Genomic DNA, 22,489 nt, shown 5'->3' on the forward strand with positions numbered 1-22,489 from the left:
CCTGCCGTCTCTGCAGCGGCCAACGCCAGTCTGAGGGCACAGCTGGGAGAGTCTCAGACTGCCCTTCGTGCCAAGGATGCCGAGCTCGCCGCCTTGGTGCAGGAGCGCGACCGCCTGGTCAAGAAGCTGGCCGACCAGGAGGAAGGCCACAAGGCGGCCCTGAAGGCTGCGCAGGACCGCGAAGCCACTCTCCAGGCCGAGTTCGAGACGGAGGCGGCTGGCTGGGCTGAGGCCAGGCAGACTCTGGTCTCTGGCTATGGCCAGATCGAAGATCTGGTTGACGGTAAGCCGCCTACCTCTTCGTCCTTTCTTGCCATCTGCCACTTTGGCTTGTTTTCTGATTTTGGTGTTCTTTTCTTCCTTTCTTCTTCTTTCTTGCGCAGAGTATTTCCCTGGCTATTCTACTGCCGCCAACCAGACCATCGAGGCCCGTCGCCAAGCGCGAAGGCAGGCTGGCTTTGAGATCTCGCCAACCGCCGGCCGCTCGCTGGAGGAACAGCTCTGGCGATCCAGGCCCGCATCCAGCCGGCTCACCGACTGCTCCGCCGGCTTCAGCGTGCCGGGGCGCAAGGTCTTGGCCGCCCTCTGGCCCGGCCAAGTGGTTCCTCGCACCCCCAGTCGGACTGCCGACTGGCTGGAGGTGGCAGTCGGCCGCTTCGAAGCTTGGAAGGCCTCGGCGGCTCGCTCCGGCGCCAGGCGGGCGCTGGAGTTCGTCAAGGCCTGGTATCCCGGCCTGAGCCTGGACCAGCTGGCTACCTGGCGGCAGCAAGCCGACACGGAGCTGGAGCCGGCGCGGCCGGCCATCATCCGGCGGGCTTCGGCGATCGCCGACTACACCGACACCAGCGTCTTCGCCCCCGAGGTGGACGACAACGGTGTCGCCCAGCCGGAGGAGTGGTTCGGGCTGAACCCGGCGGACGGCGAAGACTCGGCGGAGGAGATCGACTCCAGCGACGAGGGTGAAGAAGAGGAGGAGGAGGGTGAAGACGCCGAGCCGGCTGGTGGAGCAGCCGGCCAGCCTCAGCCTGACCGCACCTCCAGCACCACGTCGCGCGCGAGTGCGTCGCCTGCCGTAGGTGGTGATCAAGCCGAGACCCGCTAGGCGGCCACTCCTTCAGCCGGCGAGGCCGCCTTCACCGACCAGCTCGGCCTCCGCATCGCGCCTTAGTCTGCCTTCTTTTGTTTTCCTGTCTTGTTACTTTTGGAACAATGTTTGGTTAAGTCTGCACAATTCCACCCACTGGGTGTATTCGAACTTATGTCTGTTGCCAGCCTGTTGGGGGCTTTATGTGTATATATAACTTATGCATGCATTTGGCCTTTCCTTGTACTTTGCTTTTTGTCCTTCTGCTGTTTCCTTTGCCGCCCTCCCTTGGTTGCCGCCTCCCCAGTCCAACAGTTGCTCTGCAATCTGTAGCTGGAGGAGTGCTTGGCCAATTGGGGGGGGAAGTACTTTAGCTTTGCTGGACTAAAGCTAAGTGTTTAGGAAGCCGGCCAGCCGGCTGTTCTGGCAGCCGGCAGGCATGTTTGGAGGCCGTCTCTTTTGCTATATAGGTTCGTTGTTCCTTAGCCATTTTTCGTGTGGGCATCCTTTCTGCCTTGCCTCTTGCTAGTCGGACAGTCGGTTCTTCGAGCTGCGACTTTCAACAAGAGAGGACTCGGGAGCCGGCACACTACTTTTCTGACTTAGGTAGAACTTTCAATATAGCTCAAGGCGGCCAGTCCCCGGGCCGACTAGTCGAACCCGGTGCCGGACAAGAATTCAAATGTAATAATACATTCATGGATATGACACTTGTCATTCATAGATAAACAAAGGCAGTCCCCGAGTACTGTTCGGGGGGCCTGTTGGTTTGTACTTAATACAAAAGGGGTAGCATGATACATACTGCTTTCAACTGTAAAATCGTCTTAGGAGGTTTGCGTTCCATGGTCGCTCCGACTCCTTGCCGGAGTCGTCTCTCTTGCGTGCTCTTGGTTTTTGCGCGTCGATCAAGTAGTAGGAGTCGTTGCCGAGTGCCTTGCTGACGACGAAGGGGCCTTCCCAAGGGGCCGAGAGCTTGTGCTGGCCGGCTGTTCGCTGGATCAGCCGGAGCACAAGGTCGCCCTCTTGGAAGGATCTTGGCTTGACCTTGCGGTTGTAGTAGCGGCGCAGCCCTTGCTGGTAGATGGCGGACCGGCTGAGTGCTAACAGCCGGCCTTCTTCCAGTAGGTCGACGCCGTCTTCTCTTGCTTCCTTGGCCTCCTCCTCCGTGTACATGGTGATCCGAGGCGAGTCGAACTCGATGTCTGTTGGGATGACAGCCTCGGCACCGTACACGAGGAAGAATGGAGTGAAGCCGGTTGACTTGTTGGGTGTAGTGCGCAGACTCCAGAGGACAGCCGGCAGCTCTTCGAGCCAGCAGCCGGCCGATCGCTCCAGTGGTACAACCAGTCGGGGCTTGATGCCGGAGAGGATGAGTCCATTTGCTCGCTCGACCTGGCCGTTTGACTGCGGGTGGGCAACGGACGCTAAGTCCAGTCGGATGCCCTGCGTCGCGCAGAAACGTGCCAGTGCTCCTTTGGCGAAGTTCGTGCCGTTGTCGGTGATGATGCTGTGCGGCACGCCGTACCGAGTAGTGATGTCGGTGATGAATGTCACGGCAGTCGGCCCGTTCAGCTTCTTAATCGGCTTTGCTTCGATCCACTTTGTGAACTTGTCCACAGCGACCAGTAGATGTGTCAAGCCGCCGCGGGCTGTCTTGAAAGGGCCCACCATGTCCAGTCCCCAGACGGCAAAAGGCCAGGTGAGGGGAATGGTCTTGAGTGCAGAAGCCGGCAGGTGTTGCTTGGAACTAAAAACTTGGCATCCTCTGCAGCTCTTGACTATTTCTTTAGCATCCTCCAAGGCAGTCGGCCAGAAGAAACCATGGCGGAAAGCCTTGGCCACAAGTGATCTTGAGGCTGCGTGGTGGCCGCATTCGCCTTGGTGGATGTCTTTGAGGATTGCCACTCCTTTTTCTGGCTCGACACAACGCTGGAAGACTCCAGTGACGCTGCGCTTCACAAGCTCTCTGTTGATTATTGTGTATGCTGCGGCTCGTCGTTGCACTAGTCTTGCTGAGATCTCATCAGCCGGCAGCTCTCTGCTGACTAGGAACTTGAGGATGGGCTGGGCCCATGACGGAGCTGTGACTTCTTCTTCTGTTAATGTGGCCACCATGACTCGGGTGGGTGGGTTGGGTGGCGTTGAATTGGAGTCGGCCACCGCTTCTTGTGTCGTTGCAGTCCCCGGGCCGACTGCTGCAGTCCCCGGGCCGGGTTCTGAAGTCCCCGGGCCGGGTGCAACTACGGCAGTCCCCGGGCCAGTTGTCGAAGTCCCCGTGCCGCCTGCGGGATTTCTCCAGTCGGATCCGGCTGTATCTGGCGCAGGCGGTACGAAGATGGAATCCGACTCTGGAGACGGCTTGATGGACGGCTTGAGGAGGCGCTGGAGGGAGACGCCAGTCGGTATGGCTTGTCGGGTGGAGCCGATCCGTGCTAGGGCATCTGCTTGGTCGTTGTCGGCCCTTGGCACGTGAAGGAACTCGCACCCTTCGAAGTATCCGCTGATCTGCTGGACGAGGAAATCGATAGCTCGCCATGTTCGCGTCCTTGGCGTCCCAGTCGCCAGACGATTGCTGGACCACCAAGTCTGAGTCGCCGTAGCACAGGATCCGGCGTATGCCGAGTTCTTTGGCTAGCCGGAGCCCATGTACGAGCGCCTCGTACTCGGCCACGTTGTTGGAGGCGGCGAAGTGGATCTGCAGCGTGTACTTGAGCTTGTCGCCTTTGGGAGAGGTGAGGACGATGCCGGCTCCCAAGCCGGTGCGCATCTTGGACCCGTCAAAGTGCATCCGCCAATGGGTAGAGTCGGGAGCCGGCGGTAGGTACTGGGTCTCGGCCCAGTCGACGAGGAAGTCGGCCAATGCTTGCGACTTGATGGCGGTGCGGGGTTGGTAGAAGATTGTGTAGGGCGCCAATGCAATGGCCCATTTGGCCACCCGGCCGGATGCATCCCGGCTGCCTATGATCTCGGCGAGCGGGGCAGTGCACACGACCGTGATGGGGTGCTCTTGGAAGTAGGGCTTCAGTTTCTTGGCAGCGAAGTACACCCCATAGCACATCTTCTGGTAGTGCGGGTAGTTTTGCTTTGAGCTGGATAGCACTTCGCTGAGATAGTACACCGGCCTCTGGACTAGCTGGGCTCGGCCTTCCTCCGGGCGCTGGACCACAACAACAGTGCTGACGACTCGGCTAGTCGCGGCGATGTAGAGGAGCATGGGCTCCTTCTCAGTCGGCGCAGCCAGGACAGGCGGAGTGGTCAGCATTTTCTTCAACTCATGGAAGGCTTGGTCGGCTTGATCATTCCACTCGAAGTGAGTGGACTTCTTCATGAGTCGGTACAGGGGGAGAGCCTTCTCTCCTAGTCGGCTGATAAAACGATTCAGGGAGGCTAAGCAGCCAGTGAACTTCTGCACATCTCGCAGCTTGGTGGGAATCTCCATCCTCTCGATGGCCTTGATCTTGACAGGGTTGCATTCGATGCCGCGTTCAGAGACCAGGAAGCCTAGCAGCTGGCCGGCTGGCACTCCGAACACGCACTTCTCAGGATCGAGCTTGATTTGGAATCAGCGCAAGTTGGCGAATGTTTCTTTCAGGTCTTCCAGCAAGGTACCGCGCTTCTCTGTCTTCACCACAATGTCGTCTACATAGACGTGGGCATTTCTGCCGAGTTGTTTCAAGAGGCATTTCTGCATGCAACGCTGAAAAGTGGCACCGGCATTTCTCAAGCCGAATGTCATTGTCAGGTAGCAGAAAGCTCCAAAGGGTGTGATGAAGGCAGTCTTCAGGCGGTCAGCCGGGTCCAACTTGATCTGATGGTACCCTGAGTACGCATCCAAAAAACTTAACAGCTCGCATCCGGCTGTGGAGTCTATCACTTGGTCAATCCGTGGCAGAGCAAACGGATCCTTTGGGCAGGCCTTGTTCAGACTGGTGTAGTCTATACACATACGCCACTTGTTATTCTTCTTCAGAACCAGAACTGGGTTGGCAAGCCACTCTGGAAAGAACACTTCCATGATAAAGCCAGCGGCAAGGAGCCGGGCTATCTCTTCTCCCACAATTCTTCGCTTCTCTTCTGACAGTCGGCGGAGGGGTTGCTTGACCGGCTTCGCATCAGCTCGGACATGTAATTTGTGCTCGGCGAAATCCTTCGGGACACCCGGCATGTCCTTTGGGGACCATGCAAAGATGTCTCGATTCTCACGGAGGAAGTCGACGAGCTCGCCTTCCTATTTACTGTCCAAGTTCGCCCCAATGACAGCGAACCTCTCCGGGTTCTCCGGGTCCAGAGGTATCTTCTTCGTCTCTTTGGCAGGCTGGAAGGAGCCCTGCGCATCACAATCCTTGGGGTTGGGGGACAGGGCCGGCTGCTTGCCGGCCATGGCCACAACCCGTTCCAACATCTTCTTCTCTTCTGCCACCACGAGGGACTCGGCCAGCCGGCTACTGGCCATGGCGCACTCGATGGACTTCTTGTAGTCGCCGGCTACCGTGATGATCCCCTTCGAGCTCGGCATCTTCATCTTCAGGTAGGCGTAGTGGGGCACAGCCATGAACTTGGCCAGAGCAGGTCGGCCAAGCAGTGCATGATAGGGGCTCTCCAAATCCACTACCTCGAACCATATTGCTTCTCGGCGAAAATGATCTTTGTCTCCGAAGAGAACATCCATTTTGATCTTGCCGATTGGGGAGCAAGACAGGCCGGGGACGATACCATGGAAGACGGTGCGGCTCGGCATGAGCTGCTTTGCTTTGATGTTCAGCTTCTCCATGGTATCGCGGTACAGTATGTTGATACTGCTTCCGCCGTCTATCAGGACGCGGGAAAATCTGGCAGCTCGCCTCTCCGTCGCGAGGGTGACGTCCAAGACCATTGCATAGGAGCCAGGCGAAGGCATCACCTCTGGGTGGTCGGCCTGGCTCCAGCTGATTGGCTTTTCTGACCAGTGCATGAACTCGGGGGTGCTGGAGGCGACTGCATTCACTTCTTGATGCTGTCGGCGTCGGCTGCGCTTGTCGTCGGCTTGACTGGTGAAGACGACGTAGGCGGCATGCTCTTCGGGGAATTCGTCTTGGATGGCGCCGACTGCCGGCCGAGCCGCCGGCTGCTGGGGGGCTGGAGGCGGCGGGCCGGGAGGCGGAGGCGGCAACATCCCCTCGCCCTTGGTGATGCGGGTGAGCCAGTGGCATTTCCGGGTTGTGTGGTTGGACGGCTTCGCGCCGCTGTGGAACTTGCAGGGGGCGTCGAGAGCTTGTTCGTAGGAGAAAGACGGCTGCCAAGCCGGCCTTCCACCCTTCTTCTTGGGAGCGGGCCGTTCTTCGGGCTGCTCGTCTTCAACTGTGGCCACCTGCCGACTGGAGGAAGTCGGCATGGGGGCCTTGCGCTTGTGGTCGTTCTGGTAGGGGCGCCGATTAGGGTCGCCAGCCGGCGTCTTGGGAGCCGGAGCAATCACCTTCCCCGAGGCGTCTACTCGCAGCTCGGTCTTCATTGAGGAGTCGGCTGTGGCGTACTTGTCCGCGATGACCAGCAACTCGTCGAGGGTAGCCGGCTCGTCGCAGAGGAGTCGGTGCTTGAGGAGGGTGCCCTCTCGGCACCCGGCGGTGAAGTACTCGATGGCCTGGACCTCGTGCACCCCCTCGCAGGAGTTGCGGAGCTCGGCCCATCGCGTGAGGTAGTCGCGGGTCGACTCGTTGGGCCCTTGGACGCAGAGGGAGAGCTGGCGAGGCTTGGGAGGCCGCTTGTAGGTGCTGGTGAAGTTGCGGACGAAGACTTCGGTGAAGTCCAGCCAACTGTTGATGCTGTAGGGCTTGAGGCTGTTGAGCCATGTGCGCGCCGTGCCTTGCAGCATGAGGGGGACGTACTTCACGGCGACGCGCCGATTGCCGTTGGCTATGCTGACGGCCGTGGAGTAGTCGATGAGCCAATCTTCCGGCTTCACCGAGCCGTTGTACTTGGGCGTGTCTCTGGGGAGCGAGAACCCTTTGGGGAAGGGCTCGTCGCGGATGCGGGGGCCAAAGCATGGCGGGCCGACATCGTCTTCTTCTTCTAACGCCAAGGATCGAGCAAGGCGGTCGATCCTGTGGCGGGCGTCGTTCTCGCCGACTCCTTCTCGGCGGCCGAGTCGGTCGCCAAGAGTCGGGTGTGTGATAGGCGGCGGAGTGAGGCGTCTTTCTCTTCGAGGCGGGGGAGGAGGCAGATTTCCTTGGTGCTCTACTGCTCGAGGGCGGCCCTCCGCGTCGCGCTCGATGGTGATGCGAGTCCGGCTGCGGCTGGCAGCCGGCTCCTTGTCTTTCTTCTGGCGCGCGCCGCTCGCAGTCGGCGAGCGGGACGTCGCGGCGTGCTCCCGGCGCGGGGGATGACTATCAGCACGGGCGCCGGCTTCGTGCCGTTCTGCAGCCGCGTCGATCAGCTGCTGGATCCGTCTTGTCATGTAGGGGAGCTCATCGGCTCCCAGCCCATTGAGCTCTTCTGCGGCCGCCTGAGCGGCTCGCAGATTCTCGAGCGGGGTGGCGTAGACGGGGCGATCTGCCCCCAGCATGCTGGCGACGGCCGCGCCGCGCTTCTGGACGAAGCCGGCTCGGCTCGGGCCGCTAGGCGGCGGCGTACCGAAGGCGGCGCGGTCGACTTCGCGCTGGTGGGCCTCGGTGAGGCGTCTCATGGAGGCTATCTTCTGGCCCTCCGCGATGAGGGCGAGGCGGCGTGCCTCCAGGGTCTCGGCGTCGGCATCGGCCGGGATGGGGACGGAGAGGTCGTGCATTGCCGCTTGCAGGGCGTCGTGGGCGTTCTCGCCCGAGTTGGCGACGTGGCTGATGACCAGCACTTCGGTGACAGCGCTGCTGCCGCTGTCAGCTCGAGGGAGGGGGTCGTCGAAGACCACCACGTCGGAGGGGTAGGCGTCAAGCGATGCGTGTCGGAGTCGACGAGCATCGGGTCGGTGGAGCCGACCGACTCCATGTCTGCAGCGGGCTCGCTGGAGACGTGAAGCTGGTCGAGGAGGCTGACGAGGCGGCTCTCGGGGTAGTCCGTGCCTGCGTCGGACGCAGGCTCGTCGGAGATGCGAGTCTCGCCGAGCAGATCGGCGAGGCAGCTCGCTGCGCAGGCGTCGTCGACGCCTTGCAGCGCGTCGAGGCAAACGCCATCGGGCGCAGCAGGCTGGCTGCGCTCGCGGGGGAGGAAGAGGGTTCCCGTCCAGAACAGGTCTCCGGACGATGGTGCACTTGGCCCCACGGTGGGTGCCAAATGTCGGGTGGTTGGTGCGACATATGCCAACGGATGACTTATCATTGTGGGTGCCAATAAGACGTCGCCGGTGCCTGGAAACGGGATGAGGCGAAGACATGCACGCCGGCGGATCTTACCCAGGTTCGGGGCTCTCCGAGGAGATAACACCCCTAGTCCTGCTCTGCGGGGTCTCCGCATGATCACTAGATCAGGAAAGGTAGCTACAATCGCTCCTAGAGCTGTTGGGTTCAAGGGAGAAGAAGAACAAGGCTAGCTCTTGCTTCTCTCTATCTATGGTGTGTGTGCTATGCTTAGAAGCCAACCCTTTGCATGGGTGCTCCGGGGGGTTTATATAGGCCTACCCCCCGGGGGTACAATGGTAATCCGACTGGGCGCTGGTCCCAGCCGTCAGTGTCTACGCTCGCCGGCTTCTCCGCCGGCTGTTGGGTCCCGCCGACTGGTGGGTCCCGCCGGCTGCCGGCTTCTTGGTCGACAGGCCGGCCCCACCGCCTAGGGTCTTGTCGGCGGCTGCTTACTGTAGCCTCGCCTCTGATGACGAGGGCTTTGTCGAGGTAAGCGTGGCTACAGTGGGCCGCCTCGGGGGCTCTCACTGTAGCCTTACCTCGTCTTGTCTCCTTAATGGGGCTCCTGCTTCGAGGAAGGGAGTAGCCGGCTTCTGGGGGCCGGCTACGCCCTTGGCCGACTGGGAAAGGCCGGGCCGCCTTCACGCCTCTCTCTGGCTGAAGGGGCCCGCCGCCCGTGGGCCGTACGGGAGTCTGTCGTGGATGACGTTGAGGCTAGCATGGCTACAGTGCCGAGCCGCACGGGAGACGGCCGTCCCGTACGGCCTCCTGTAGCCATGCCTGCCTCGGGCTTCGGGGGTAGTGGGCCGCACTGTGGCCACACCCCGTCTTGTCGCCGTTATGTGGGAGTAGCTTTGGTGGTTGTGGTCTCGGCCGGCTTCTTGGAGTCGGCGCTTCTTGGCCGGCTTCTTGGAGTCGGCACCCCGTAGTCTTCCGGGGAGGGTTGCTGAGGCTGGGTCGCCTTCCGGGAGTCGGCTTCAGAGGTAGCCGGCCAGGGAAGGCGGCCCAATGCTTGGAGTGCTTGGAGGCCCGAAGGCCTGATAATTTTTTCAGAAGAACCAGGGGCAGTCGGTTAGGCTACCCGTGGCCATTTACTCCGACATTGACACTGGTGCATCGCTTAGCTTCATCTCAAGACCATTTGCATCTAAGCATGAATTGAATTTCCAAGATTTGCCTAGAACGTCAGCAGTTGTCTCTCAGGGCAAATGCATGAACGCAAGCTACATGGTTCCGGATGTTTCCATCAAGATGGGGGACTATAAATTTCTGTCTAAGCCAATTGTCCTTGGTGACTTGGATATTGATCTAATTCTCGGGATGGACTGGATTTCTAAGCACAAGGCTCAACTTGATTGTGCTGCCAGGGAAATTCAATTGACACATTCTTCTGAGCATGTTATCATCTATGCCGCTCGTGATGAAACCATTCGGTTGTTTTCTCTCAATGAGAAGGGTGAGTTGGATGCTATTTCTCAAATTCCATTCGTTTGTGAGTACCAAGATGTCTTTCCAGAAGAGCTTCCGGGTATGCCTCCTCACCGGCCAGTTGAGTTCGTTATCGATCTTGAGCCCGGCACTGAACCCGTTTGCAAGCGTCCATACAAGCTTGGACCCAAGGAGCTGAAGGAATTTAAGAAACAGCTCGATGAACAAGAGCGTCTGGGTTTGATCAGACCGAGTTCATCTCCATGGGGTTGTGGTGTTCTTTTTGTCCAGAAGAAGGATGGCACGGACAGACTTTGTGTCGACTACCGTCCATTGAACAAGAAGACAATCAAGAACAAGTATCCACTTCCCAACATCAATGAGCTATTCGAGCAACTTAAAGGTGCTAAAGTTTTCTCCAAGCTTGACCTTCGTATGGGTTATCATCAGATTCGCATTCGTGAAGAAGATATTCCCAAGACAACATTCAGAACAAGCTTTGGTTCTTATGAATATATTGTCATGTCTTTCGGCCTTGTCAATGCTCCTCCAACATTCTCTCGAATGATGAATTTCATCTTCAACCCCTATACCAATGAATCCGTCCTGGTGTATCTCGATGATATCTTGGTCTTCTCCAAGAATAAGAAGGATCATGCCAAACATTTGCGATTGGTGCTCGACAAGTTCAGAGAGTATCATTTCTATGCGAAGTTTTCCAAATGTGAGTTTTGGCTCGATGAAGTTCTTTACCTTGGTCATATCATCTCTGCCAAGGGCATCGCTGTTAATCCCGAGAAGGTGTCTCTAATTGTAAATTGGGAACCTCCTCAAAATGTCAAGCAGCTTCGCAGTTTCCTTGGTCTTGCAAGCTATTGCCGAAGATTCGTTGAGAATTTCTCTAAGATTGCAAAGCCTATTTCCAACCTCCTCCAGAAGCATGTGAAGTATGTCTGGACTCCTGAGTGTGACGTTGCTTTCAACACTCTCAAAGAGAAACTCGTCACAGCTCCTGTCTTGACTCCTCCTGACGAATCCAAGCCATTCGAAGTTTTCTGTTATGCTTCTCTTCAAGGTCTCGGTGCTGTGTTAATGCAAGAGAAGAAATTTGTGGCCTATACCTCTCGTCAGTTGAAGCCCAACGAAAAGAACTACCCCACTGACGATCTTGAGTTGGCGGCAGTTGTGCATGCATTAATAACATGGAGACATCTCTTGTTGGGAAGGAAAGTGGACATTTTCACCGATCACAAGAGTCTCAAGTACATCTTCACTCAGCCCAACCTCAACCTCAGGCAAACTCGTTGGGTCGAAATGATTCAAGAGTACAATCCGAGTATTGAATATACTCCAGGCAAAGCCAATGTCATTGCAGATGCTTTGAGCAGGAAGGCTTATTGCAACAGTTTAATTCTCAAGCCATTTCAACCGGATCTTTGTGAAGCTTTCCGCAAGCTGAATCTCCAAGTTGTTCCTCAAGGCTTTCTTGCCAACCTCATAGTCTCTCCTACTTTGGAAGATCAAATTCGTGAGGCACAACTCCTGGATACCATGGTGAAGAACGTGAAACGTGGTGTCGACAAGGGCCTTTCCAAATACAAGTGCTATCGCATTGATGACAGAGACACTTTATTCTTCGAGGACCGGCTCGTGGTTCCTAAAGGTGATCTAAGGAAAGTCATTATGAACGAGGCGCACAATTCTCTTCTTTCCATTCATCCTGGAAGTACGAAGATGTACCATGACCTCAAGCAGTCGTATTGGTGGACTCGAATGAAGCGAGAAATCGCTCAATTCGTGAACGAATGTGATGTTTGTCGAAGGGTGAAAGCAGAACACCAACGACCAGCTGGTCTCCTCCAACCTCTTGCTATTCCGGAATGGAAGTTTGACCATATCGAAATGGACTTCGTGTTTGGATTTCCAAAGTCCAAGCGCGGAAATGATGCTATCTTCGTTGTCATCGACAAGCTTACTAAAGTGGCTCATTTCCTTCCAATCAAAGAATCTATCACAGCAGCTCAGTTGGCAGAGCTATACACCTCCAGGATTGTCTCCTTGCACGGCATTCCACAATTGATTTCTTCAGATCGTGGAAGCATGTACACTTCTAAGTTCTGGGACTCCTTCCAGAAGGCCATGGGCACCAACATTCGCTTCAGCATAGCTTTCCATCCTCAAACTAGTGGCCAAGAAGAGCGAGTCAATCAAATCCTTGAAGATATGCTCAGGGCTTGTGTCATTTCCTTTGGCATGAAATGGGAAGATTGTCTTCCATATGCCGAATTCTCCTACAACAACAGCTTCCAAGCGAGTTCGGGCAAGGCCCCATTCGAGGTTCTCTATGGCAGAAAGTGCCGTACTCCTCTCAATTGGTCAGAGACTGGTGAACGCCAACTTCTTGGCAACGACTTAATCACAGAGGCTGAAGAAATGTGTAAAGTCATCCGTGAAAATCTCAAAGCCACGCAATCGCGCCAGAAGAGTTACTATGATAGTAAGCACCGTGACTTGGCTTTCGAGATCGGAGACCATGTCTACCTCCGCGTCTCTCCAATGAAAGGCACTCGTCGTTTCGGTATCAAAGGTAAGCTTGCCCCTAGATACGTGGGTCCTTTCAAGATCATTGGCAAAAGAGGCGACCTCGCCTATCAACTTGAGCTTCCCTCCAACTTCGCGAACGTGCACGATGTGTTCCACGTGTCTCAGTTTCGCAAGTGCTTCAAGACTCCTGAGCGCACCATCAACTTCGAAGAGATTGATCTCCAAGAAGATCTGTCTTATCATGAGCACCCCGTTGCTATTCTTGAAGAAACCGAGCGCAAGGCTCGCAACAAGTCAATCAAATTCCTGAAAGTGAAGTGGTCGCACCATTCCGACCGAGAAGCCACCTGGGAACGCGAGGACCACCTCCGTTCCGAATATCTAGAGTTCTTTCAGTCCTAGATCTCGGGACGAGATCCTCTCGTAGTGGTGGAGTGTTGTAACACCCCGGATGTAACTTTCCATATTTGTAACTCCAACTCTTGCCATTTTCGGCTATGTGTTATGATATTCCCTTTGTGGTCGGGTTTTTTTTTTCGTTTTGCGTTTTGTTCATGTCATGCATTTCATATCATGTCATCATGTGCATCTCATTTGCATACGTGTTCGTCTCATGCATCCGAGAATTTTCCCCGTTGTCCGTTTTGCAATCCGACACTCCCACATGCACTGGCGTACCCCTCTTGTTTCTTTTCGTGAGCGGGTGTTAAACGTTCTCGGAATAGACCGACGTTTTCCAAGTGGCCTTGGTATACCACCGGTAGACCACCTGTCAAGTTTCGTTCCATTTGGAGGTCGTTTGATGCTCCAACGGTTAACCGGGTAACCGCAAAGCCCTTTTGTGTGTTGCAGCAAAACCCCCCTGAGTCCAATAACCCCACTAAGTCCCCTCCATGCTCTCGGTCGTTCGATCACGATCGTGTGGGCGAAAACCGCACTCCATTTGGACTCTCCTAGCTCCCTATGGCTATATAAGCACCTCCCGCTCCGAAATTTGCGTCCAAACCCTAGCCACCGCTCCCTCCGCGCGCCGGACACGTCCGCCAGGCGCCGGACGAATCCCGCCGCCGCCCTCGCCCAATCTCCGCCTGCCACGTGGCAGCGCCGCCGCCCGCCGACCGAAGCCCGCTGGGCCCGTGCCTGGCCCCCGCGGCTCGGGCGCTCCCGCGCCGCCGCCCGTCTCCTCCCGCGGGCGCCCTTCCGCGGCCACCGCGCGCCGTCGTCCGCCGCCGCTTTCCGGAGCCGCGCCTCCGCCGGAGCACCGCCCCCCGGCGCCTCACCGTCGCTCCGCCGCCCCCGACGCCGCCCGCCATCGTCCTCGCCACCCCGCGGCGCCTCTCCCTCCTCTCCGGCTTCCTCTCCTCCGCCTTCCCGAGCTCTCTCCGGCCGGCCGCGTCTCCCTCTCCTCTCCCGTCTCCGGCGACCGCGCCGACGGCCCGATCCGGATCTCGTTCGAGAGGTTGACTCCCCCCCCCCCAAATTTCTGCCAAGTCTCGTGATATTTGCATTCTAGTGCATATTTTGTCACATCATAACTCATTGCATACTGCTCCGTTTCATGCGTGTAATATATCGAAATGTTCGTCTCGAGATGCTCTTCATTTTGTTTTATTGTTTCATGCTCGTTTGTGGCCATCTTGATTCCCAAATCTCTGGTGCAAGAGTGCTATATGATGTTTACTGCTGTTATTTATCAGAACTTGGTGTTTTGTTATTTGTTTTGCATTTAATGTGTGCATATTATGGTCATATTTACAGAGGTGTATGCCATGTATTTTTGCGATCTGTGTGGTGACTAGCACAAGCATGCAAACTAGGCTTCGTGATGTTTCTGTTTTCAGGAACTTAAAATTTTTGCCAAGTCTGTGACTGCTGTTATTTTGTTGCCATGTACCCATGTGTCTACACAGAGATCCATGCTTATTTTGGGCATGTTCATTAAGGATGTTTTGTATATATAGTTGTTCTCTATCCATCCATGCCCCTGTTTGTAATTATGGAGTGCCATAGAATGTCTTAATATTGCTCTACTTTTGATATAAAATGTTTCTGGCAGATTGTTAACATGATATTCAATTTTGCCAAGGTTGTTGTAGTTGATCCATTCATGCTATGTATTTTCTCTTGCCATGGTTAGCTTCATAAACATGCCATCTTGCTGTAGGTATGCTTATTTTGTAATGCATTGCTTTGTGATGAGTTAATCAAGCTCGCCAAGATGCCTTCATAATTCTGTTTACTGCCATGCTCTGTTTTCTGCTGTCTGAAACCTGTTAGCGGAACTTGCTATGTTTACATGGTTCCCATAATATCTTATGATCCTTTTTGGCTCATGGTCAGTAAGGTACTTGTGTTCTATGCATTTATTAGATTCATGCCATGCCTTGTTTTGCTATTATAAGTTCTTGTAGCATGTGTTTTTCTTTCTCTGAACATTGCTACCTGATGCTGTTTCAGCCATGTTCAGTATTTTCACGAAGTCTGTGAACCTGATATCTTTTGCACTTTTCCCATGCTCGTTTGAACATGTTATGTTGTGATCTAGCCATAGCTCAGTGTTCATCTTTTGTGAAGCATCTCCTGTAGATTACTTCCATATGCTTTGTTGCTATGTTGGAGTGTTGTAGCATAGTTTCTTGATGCATTCTAAGTGCTATCATGCTGTTAATCGCAGATTCGTGTCATTCTTGTTTTGCTTGCCATTTGCAAACCGTGCATCCGTTCCCGGTGATCTTTATATCGATTTCGACCGAAATCATCTCATCTTTCCAGTGGAATACTTGGTTTGCCAAGTTACTGCCTTGTTCATTCTTTTTCTTCCGGAGCACGCATACGCATCGCATATCATATCTCGCATATCATGCATGTATTGCATCATGTTGTTTGTGCATTTCCCGTGATTGATTGTTGTTCCATTGCTTGTGTTCTTGTTGTGGGTAGAGCCGGGAGATGAGTTTGTGAATGAGGAACCTGTTGTGTACGCTTACGAGGATCAAGCTTTCGACAACTCTGAGAACCTTGCAGGCAAGATGACCATACCCTCGAAATCTCTTCTATCTTTGCTTTGCTAGTTGTTTGCTCTATTGCCATGCTGCGCTACCTACCACTTGCTATATCATGCCTCCCATATTGCCATGTCAAGCCTCTAACCATCCTTTCCTAGCAACCGTTGTTTGGCTAAGTTACCGCTTTTGCTCAGCCCTTCTTATAGCATTGCTAGTTGCAGGTGAAGTTGGAGTTGGTTCCATGTTGGAACATGGATATTTTGGAATATCACAATATCTCTTATTTAATTAATGCATCTATATATTTTGGTAAAGGGTGGAAGGCTCGGCCTTATGCCTGTGTTTTGTTCCACTCTTGCCGCCCTAGTTTCCGTCATACCGGTATTATGTTCCTTGAGTTTGCGTTCCTTACGCGGTTGGGTGATTTATGGGACCCCCTTGACAGTTCGCCTTGAATAAAACTCCTCCAGCAAGGCCCAACTTGGTTTTACCATTTGCCACCTAAGCCTTTTCCCTCGGGTTTTCGCGAGCCCGAGGGTCATCTTTATTTAAACCCCCGGGCCAGTGTTCCTCTGAGTGCTGGTCCAAACCTAGAGCCCTTGCAGCGCCACCTCGGGGAAACTTGAGGCCTGATTTAGTTGTACGGACTGCTCATCCGGTGTGCCCTGAGAACGAGATATGTGCAGCTCCTATCGGGATTTGTCGGCACATTCGGGTGGCTTTGCTGGTCTTGTTTTACCATTGTCGAAATGTCTTGTAAACCGGGATTCCGAGAATGATCGGGTCTTCCCGGGAGAAGGTTTATCCTTCGTTGACCGTGAGAGCTTATAATGGGCTAAGTTGGGACACCCCTGCAGGGTATTATCTTTCGAAAGCCATGCCCGCGGTTATGAGGCAGATGGGAATTTGTTAATGTCCGGTTGTAGAGAACTTGTCACTTGACTTAATTAAAATACATCAACCGTGTGTGTAGCCGTGATGGTCTCTTTTCGGCGGAGTCCGCGAAGTGAACACAGTTCGGGTTATGAATGAACGTAAGTAGTTTCAGGATCACTTCTTGATCATTCTAGCTTGGCGACCGTTGCGTTGCTTCTCTTCTATCTCTCATTTGCGTATGTTAGCCACCATATATGCTTAGTTCTTGCTGCAGCTCCACCTCATTACACCATCCTTTCCTATAAGCTTAAATAGTCTTGATCTCGCGGGTGTGAGATTGATGAGTCCTCGTGACTCACAGATTCCACTAAAACAGTTGCAGGTGCCGACGATACCAGTGCAGATGACGCAACCGAGCTCAAGTGGGAGTTCGACGAGGAACGTGGTCGTTATTATGTTTCTTTTCCTGATGACCAGTAGTGGAGCCCAGTTGGGACGATCGGGGATCTAGCATTTGGGGTTATCTTATTTTCATTTGGATTTGACCGTAGTCGGTCTATGTGTGGATTATGGATGATGTATGAATTTATTTATGTATTGTGTGAAGTGGCGATTGTAAGCCAACTCTCGTTATCCCTTTCTTGTTCATGGGATTGTGTGAAGATAACCCTTCTTGCGACAATACCACAATGCGGTTATGCCTCTAAGTCGTGCCTCGACACGTGGGAGATATAGCCGCATCGTGGGAGTTACAAAGCAAGTCTAGGGACCCCCGTTCCCAGAACGCCGACAGTATCATCACTTGATGAGTTCCTGTTCTTCTTCGAAGAGCAAATGTTTTTCCCTGTATCTATCTATCTATCTATATCTATCTATCTATCTATACCTATACTAATTACAGACTCCCTAAAAATTCCCACGTTAATTAGAAATTACTAGTCGTACATCTAAGGTGGGACCGAATTATTACGATGTAGATTAACCTTGGTAAAAAAAGGTAGCAGTTCGGCTGAAAGAAGATTGATTAGAAAGCCCAACACTCCGCTGACAGGCCCATAATACCCTCCGCCATCTCTTCCTCCCCAGGTGAAAAAAGCAGCGCCTTGATGCAATCTTACTCTCCTTAATCTCTCACGTCTCTCTCTCTCTCCCATGATCTCACGTCTCTCTTCCTCCCTCACATCTCTCTCCCCCCCCACATGGAAAACAAATCTGTTCTCTCATGATCTCACGTCTCTCTTCTTCCCCATATGAAAACAGATACGTGTTTCTCACAAATAGGAGCAAATAAGTTGGGGCATGAATCCTACTCATGGATCGTACCACATTAAATTTTGTTCCTCAGCTTTGTTTTGATTTTTTATCGGATTATAATTGAATTGACCGTATTTTTTTGGTGGATTCAGACTCAATATTTTTCTATCACGCCCTTTAAAAGAGCTATACCTAGGGATCCAATTCCAAATCCTCTCACGCTCTTTGGATAGCTCATGGAGATCAGCTCGGAGCACAGCTGGGCCCATGAGGCTAGCTTATATATTCAACCTGTGGCCTAACACAAACTATCTCAACATAAAGGAGCCTCTGTCGGTTGTCAATTGATCAAGCTTCTCATGTCAGGTACGATGGTTGTGTCTCTGCTAAGTTTCTTTCTCGTCCATTTTTTCAGCGATTATTTGTTCCGTTGGTTCAGTTATATATTATTAGGCTATGCACCTCTTCATTCTTACTCCCACTATAAAGAAATATAAGAGCATTTATAACTAAAGTAGCGATCTAAACACTCTTATATTTCATTACGGAGGGAGTACAAACAACAAGACGACCATGAGCTTCGGCTATGCACATCTTATTTCTTACAAATAACATGAAGACCATGATCTAATCATTCTTTCCAATTAAAGCCTTGGAGTTGGTAGAGACTCAACAAGTACTGATCTTGAAACTGTGCTCGCTTACAGGTCACTCTTTTTACCTTCAAAAATGATGGCATACGCTATGCTCCATGCGATTACCAATGGAAAGGAATCCTGGAAAGTGAAGGTCGGAGTAATTAGGCTATGGGATGCATTAACCTCATCAACAATGAACTTATTAGCCTTGGCATGATACTAATTGACGAAAATGTCAGCTCATTGGTAAAAGAATATGGGGTTCCAACATAAATAGGCCACTATGAGTTATATATCGATGCATCTCCTCACTATTAACAAGTTTAGGCCACTGGTCCAAGAATGATGATCACAAGATGGCTTTGATGTTATAATATAATTAGTTTACTGCAGTCTTGGCAAATTGATTTTTGTTGATACATATGGTGGAACAGGAAAGAAGTTTCTGTGGAAAGCATTTATGAAAAAAATTAAGGTCCGAAGGGAAGATACTTCTAGCAGTAACTTCAAGTGGTATAGCAGCACCTCTTTTACAAGGTGGAAGCACAGCTCATTCAAGATTCCACATTTCACTGAAGATCACTAATGAGTACACATGCGGCATCAAGCTAGGAACATTTCTTGCGGAGCTAATAACGAGAACTTCGTTGATTACACACAAGCATTGACAAGAGTTTGAGACATACTTTGATTCACAAATGAGGATGCCGAGCAGAGAACATTTGGAGGAATGACTATAGTCTTGGTAGGTGACTTCAGACAAATCCTACCGGCTATACCAATGGGGAAAAGGGAACATATTTGTTTCCGCATATATAAAGAGATCCTACCTATTGAAGAACTTTCAGGAGTACCGACTCACAAAAAATATGTGTCTGAATTCAGTTGAAGGTAGTCCAATAAAGAAAGAAAAGACGACGAAATTTCCAAGCTGGATGCAAAACATCAGCAATGGTGCAGCAACAACAACAAATGAAGAAGATTGGATTAGCATCCCCAGAAGACCTTATTTTACATGAAGGAGATAACCCCATAACATCCATTGTTAATAGCATCTAATTCCCTGACTTACAAAGCTGGTACACTCATAGAACATACCTAGAAGAAAGAGCGATCATGTTCCCAAGAAACGAGATTGTCGACGAGATTAACACCCATATCATGAGTCAACTTCCTGGAGAAGAGGTAACATATCTTAGTTCAGATACAACATGCAAACAAATGTCTACAGTGGAAGATGAATATATGTTGTACCCAGCTGAGTTTCTAAATAGTCTTAAATTATCTTGAATACCAGAGGCTGAAGTTGGATCTTCCAGTAATGCTTATGATAAAAATCAACCAAAGTGCGGGACTTTGCAATGGGACAAGACTAACAATAACACAGTTAGGAAGGCAGTTCATTGAAGGCCAGGTAATAAACGACCTAACATTGCTGAGAGAATACCCAATATCAGTGTGATTTTGCTATGACTATGAACAGAAGCAAGGGGCAATCTCTCAAAAAGGTTGGGCTGTACTTATAAAAATGTTCACACATGGCCAACTATATGTTGCATATACTCACAGCGGTTGAAGAGCGTCCATTCGGCAGCGTGGCAAAAAACATTATTTACAAGAATGTATTATAGATATTTGATTTGTTGCCGCTATGATTAGAACAAGCAGAATCATTCTTATTTGTCTAAATATAATGCGGACATAGCTGCCTTTTCTGTTTAAAACTATTGTCTCTGCAATATTATATTTGTGAACAAGGTACTTCTATCTGCATCTACATCTAAACAAAAATATTGGTTTAAGGGCTCACAACTGATTTGAGAAAGCCAAGATGCTTATGTATGCATCGCCATGTGTAGTTCAGACGAGGAGACGGACCCACTAAAGATTACTTTAAACCAAGTCGTAAAGGTACATAAGCATAGACGAAGAAAGATCCTTTTCTCACTTCATGTATCTCTTCTTTCTTAGATAGATCCAGCAATTCAGATCCAGTTTCCCAAATAATACGTGATTCCCAAATAAATTAATGAAACAACTAATTCGGAGCCGTGCTATGCCAGCCCGCAGAACAGCACTAACCGTGCAAGCTAGCTCTAGGACACCTTCCATCTGCCGCTGGACGAGGAAACTCCGCTCGACGATGCGAGCGTGGGAGTACAATGCAGCTTCGACGGAGACGTCGTACCACACCACAAAGGGGAACGGCCGGATGACCAGCGCCCCGACCGCCACTACAATAGGATTTGCGAGGGCACATATGCGGGCGTTATCCAGGAGAGCCGCCGGCGTAACCGCTCTCATGGCGCCGCTCAGACGGAGCGCAGTAGACTAGAGGCACCGTTAAACGACGCCGCCAAACACGCCGACGATTCGTGACAAAATTAATCATCACAAATAAAAATACGCACATCTCAATAGCCACGCGTCTCCGTCTGACTGAGTACAGAAAATTAGAAAATACAGTTGTTACCTAACTAAATTTTGTTTCATATTAACATAATATACGTATAAAATTATATGAGGTGCAATAAAATTAACTACCACAAAATATGTGCAATGAAAATGAAAATAATTATTTATCTTTCTGACATATTTTTTAAAATGAACTATGTCACTCAGTGCAAATAAAGCACTAGTCCTCCGATCCATATTAATTGTTGTTGCTTTAGTATAAAGTTGTTGTACTAAAACAGCGACAAATACAAAGTTATACTAAAGCAGCGATAAATAATATGGACCGGAAGGAGTATTACATTAAAAGAAAAGTATTCTTCACTCTCACTACATAAGTCATGATATAAATAATACTCCATCCGTTCCTAAATATAAACTTTTTTTGAGATTCCAATACAGAGTACATACGGAGCAAAATGTGTGAATATACACTCTACAAACGCGTCTACATACATCTGAATGTAGTGCGTATTAAATTCTCTAAAAGGCCTTATATTGAAAAAGGGAGGGAATAACAATTTTTATTTGTTGAATATCTAATACGTCTATGTGTTTCAGAAAAGTTTCTAGGCTACCATCGAAGAGAGTTAGGAGTCCACCTAAATATGCAAGTGTCGGGACCCCGATTCCAAGTCACACCGATCTAGCCTGTAACACCTCATATCACTTTGCGGCCTCACGCACGGTACTCCCACGGGTGTCGCCTTACCATGGCCCGGGACCGTTTGCGCCTTTTGGCTCACGTATATGACAATGTCGCTAGCATCCATATGACAGAGAACCCGGGCCGACATGGCTAGTCGTGAACCCAAAGCGGCACTAACGTATGGGGACAGGCATACATGAATCAACATCGAACGTGTCGGTCAACAGCGTGCGAATCCGGGCTGTAGCACTGGGCTAACAGGACTCCGGGAACCCGGGCTGTAGCAGGCTAGGCAGGACTCCGGATGTCACCGCGTGACATTTCCCCGAAGGGACAGACACAGGAACGATATGAAACACATGCCGGCCAGTCAAGTGTCCAGAGCAGTAGTGCTGGGCTAGCAGGACTCCGGTGAACCGGGCTGTAGCGGACTACTATGGCTCAAGGAGGCACTAGACTACATTTCCCCATAAGAGAGGCTGCTAAGGATAGACAACTAGGTTGTCGGATCCCACACATACCAAGCATTTCAATCATACACACAATATGCTCGATATGTACAAATACAACATGGCATCACAACAAGACTCTACGACTCAGAGTATTTATTCATTAGGCTCCGAAGAGCGAGGTATTACAAACATGGGTCTCATGACCCAATATTCAGAGCATACAAGTCAAAGCACATGCGGAAGCTTAACATGTCTGAGTACAGACATCTACAAATGAAAAAGGCTGAGAATCCTGACTATCTACTAGATCCTGCTGAGGGCACAAGATCGTAGCTGAGGTATCAAGCTAAACGTCGAAGTCCACACGGAACTACTAGCGAGACTGACGTCTCTCTGCAAAACATAAAATAAGCAAACGTGAGTACAAATGTACCCAGCAAGACTTACATCAGGACTATCTATATATGCATCGGTATCAACAAAGGGGGTGGTGGAGTTTAACTGCACCAAGCCAGCTTTGACTCGGTAGCTATCCTAAACTATGACTGCGAGTAACTCTTTGAGGTGGCGCACACGAGTCCACATATTCACCATATCAATACACCACTATGGATCCGCTCCCGTCTCCCTACGAGAACGCCATCCATAGCACTCACGCTTATCTTGCGCATTTTAGAGTATCCACTTTCACTTGTCTATGAACTGTTATAGGCAACCCAGAAGTCCTTTACCGCGGACACAGCTATTCGAATAGATCATATTAACCCTGCAGGGGTGTACTTCGTCACACACGCTCTC

The 22,489-nt window shown here is 51.5% G+C and overlaps 1 long non-coding RNA gene across 1 annotated transcript; it reads left to right on the plus strand.

Moving 5' to 3' along the window:
• The first annotated feature begins 17,378 nt into the window (after positions 1-17,378).
• LOC123166937 (uncharacterized) lies at positions 17,379-19,902 on the plus strand. The gene is made up of 3 exons (XR_006483732.1): positions 17,379-17,864; positions 18,206-19,321; positions 19,434-19,902. It is a non-coding gene; the product is annotated as an uncharacterized lncRNA (long non-coding RNA).
• The last annotated feature ends 2,587 nt before the right edge of the window (positions 19,903-22,489 follow it).

This window comes from Triticum aestivum, chromosome 1D, assembly GCF_018294505.1.
Source record: "Triticum aestivum cultivar Chinese Spring chromosome 1D, IWGSC CS RefSeq v2.1, whole genome shotgun sequence".
NCBI lineage: Eukaryota > Viridiplantae > Streptophyta > Magnoliopsida > Poales > Poaceae > Triticum > Triticum aestivum.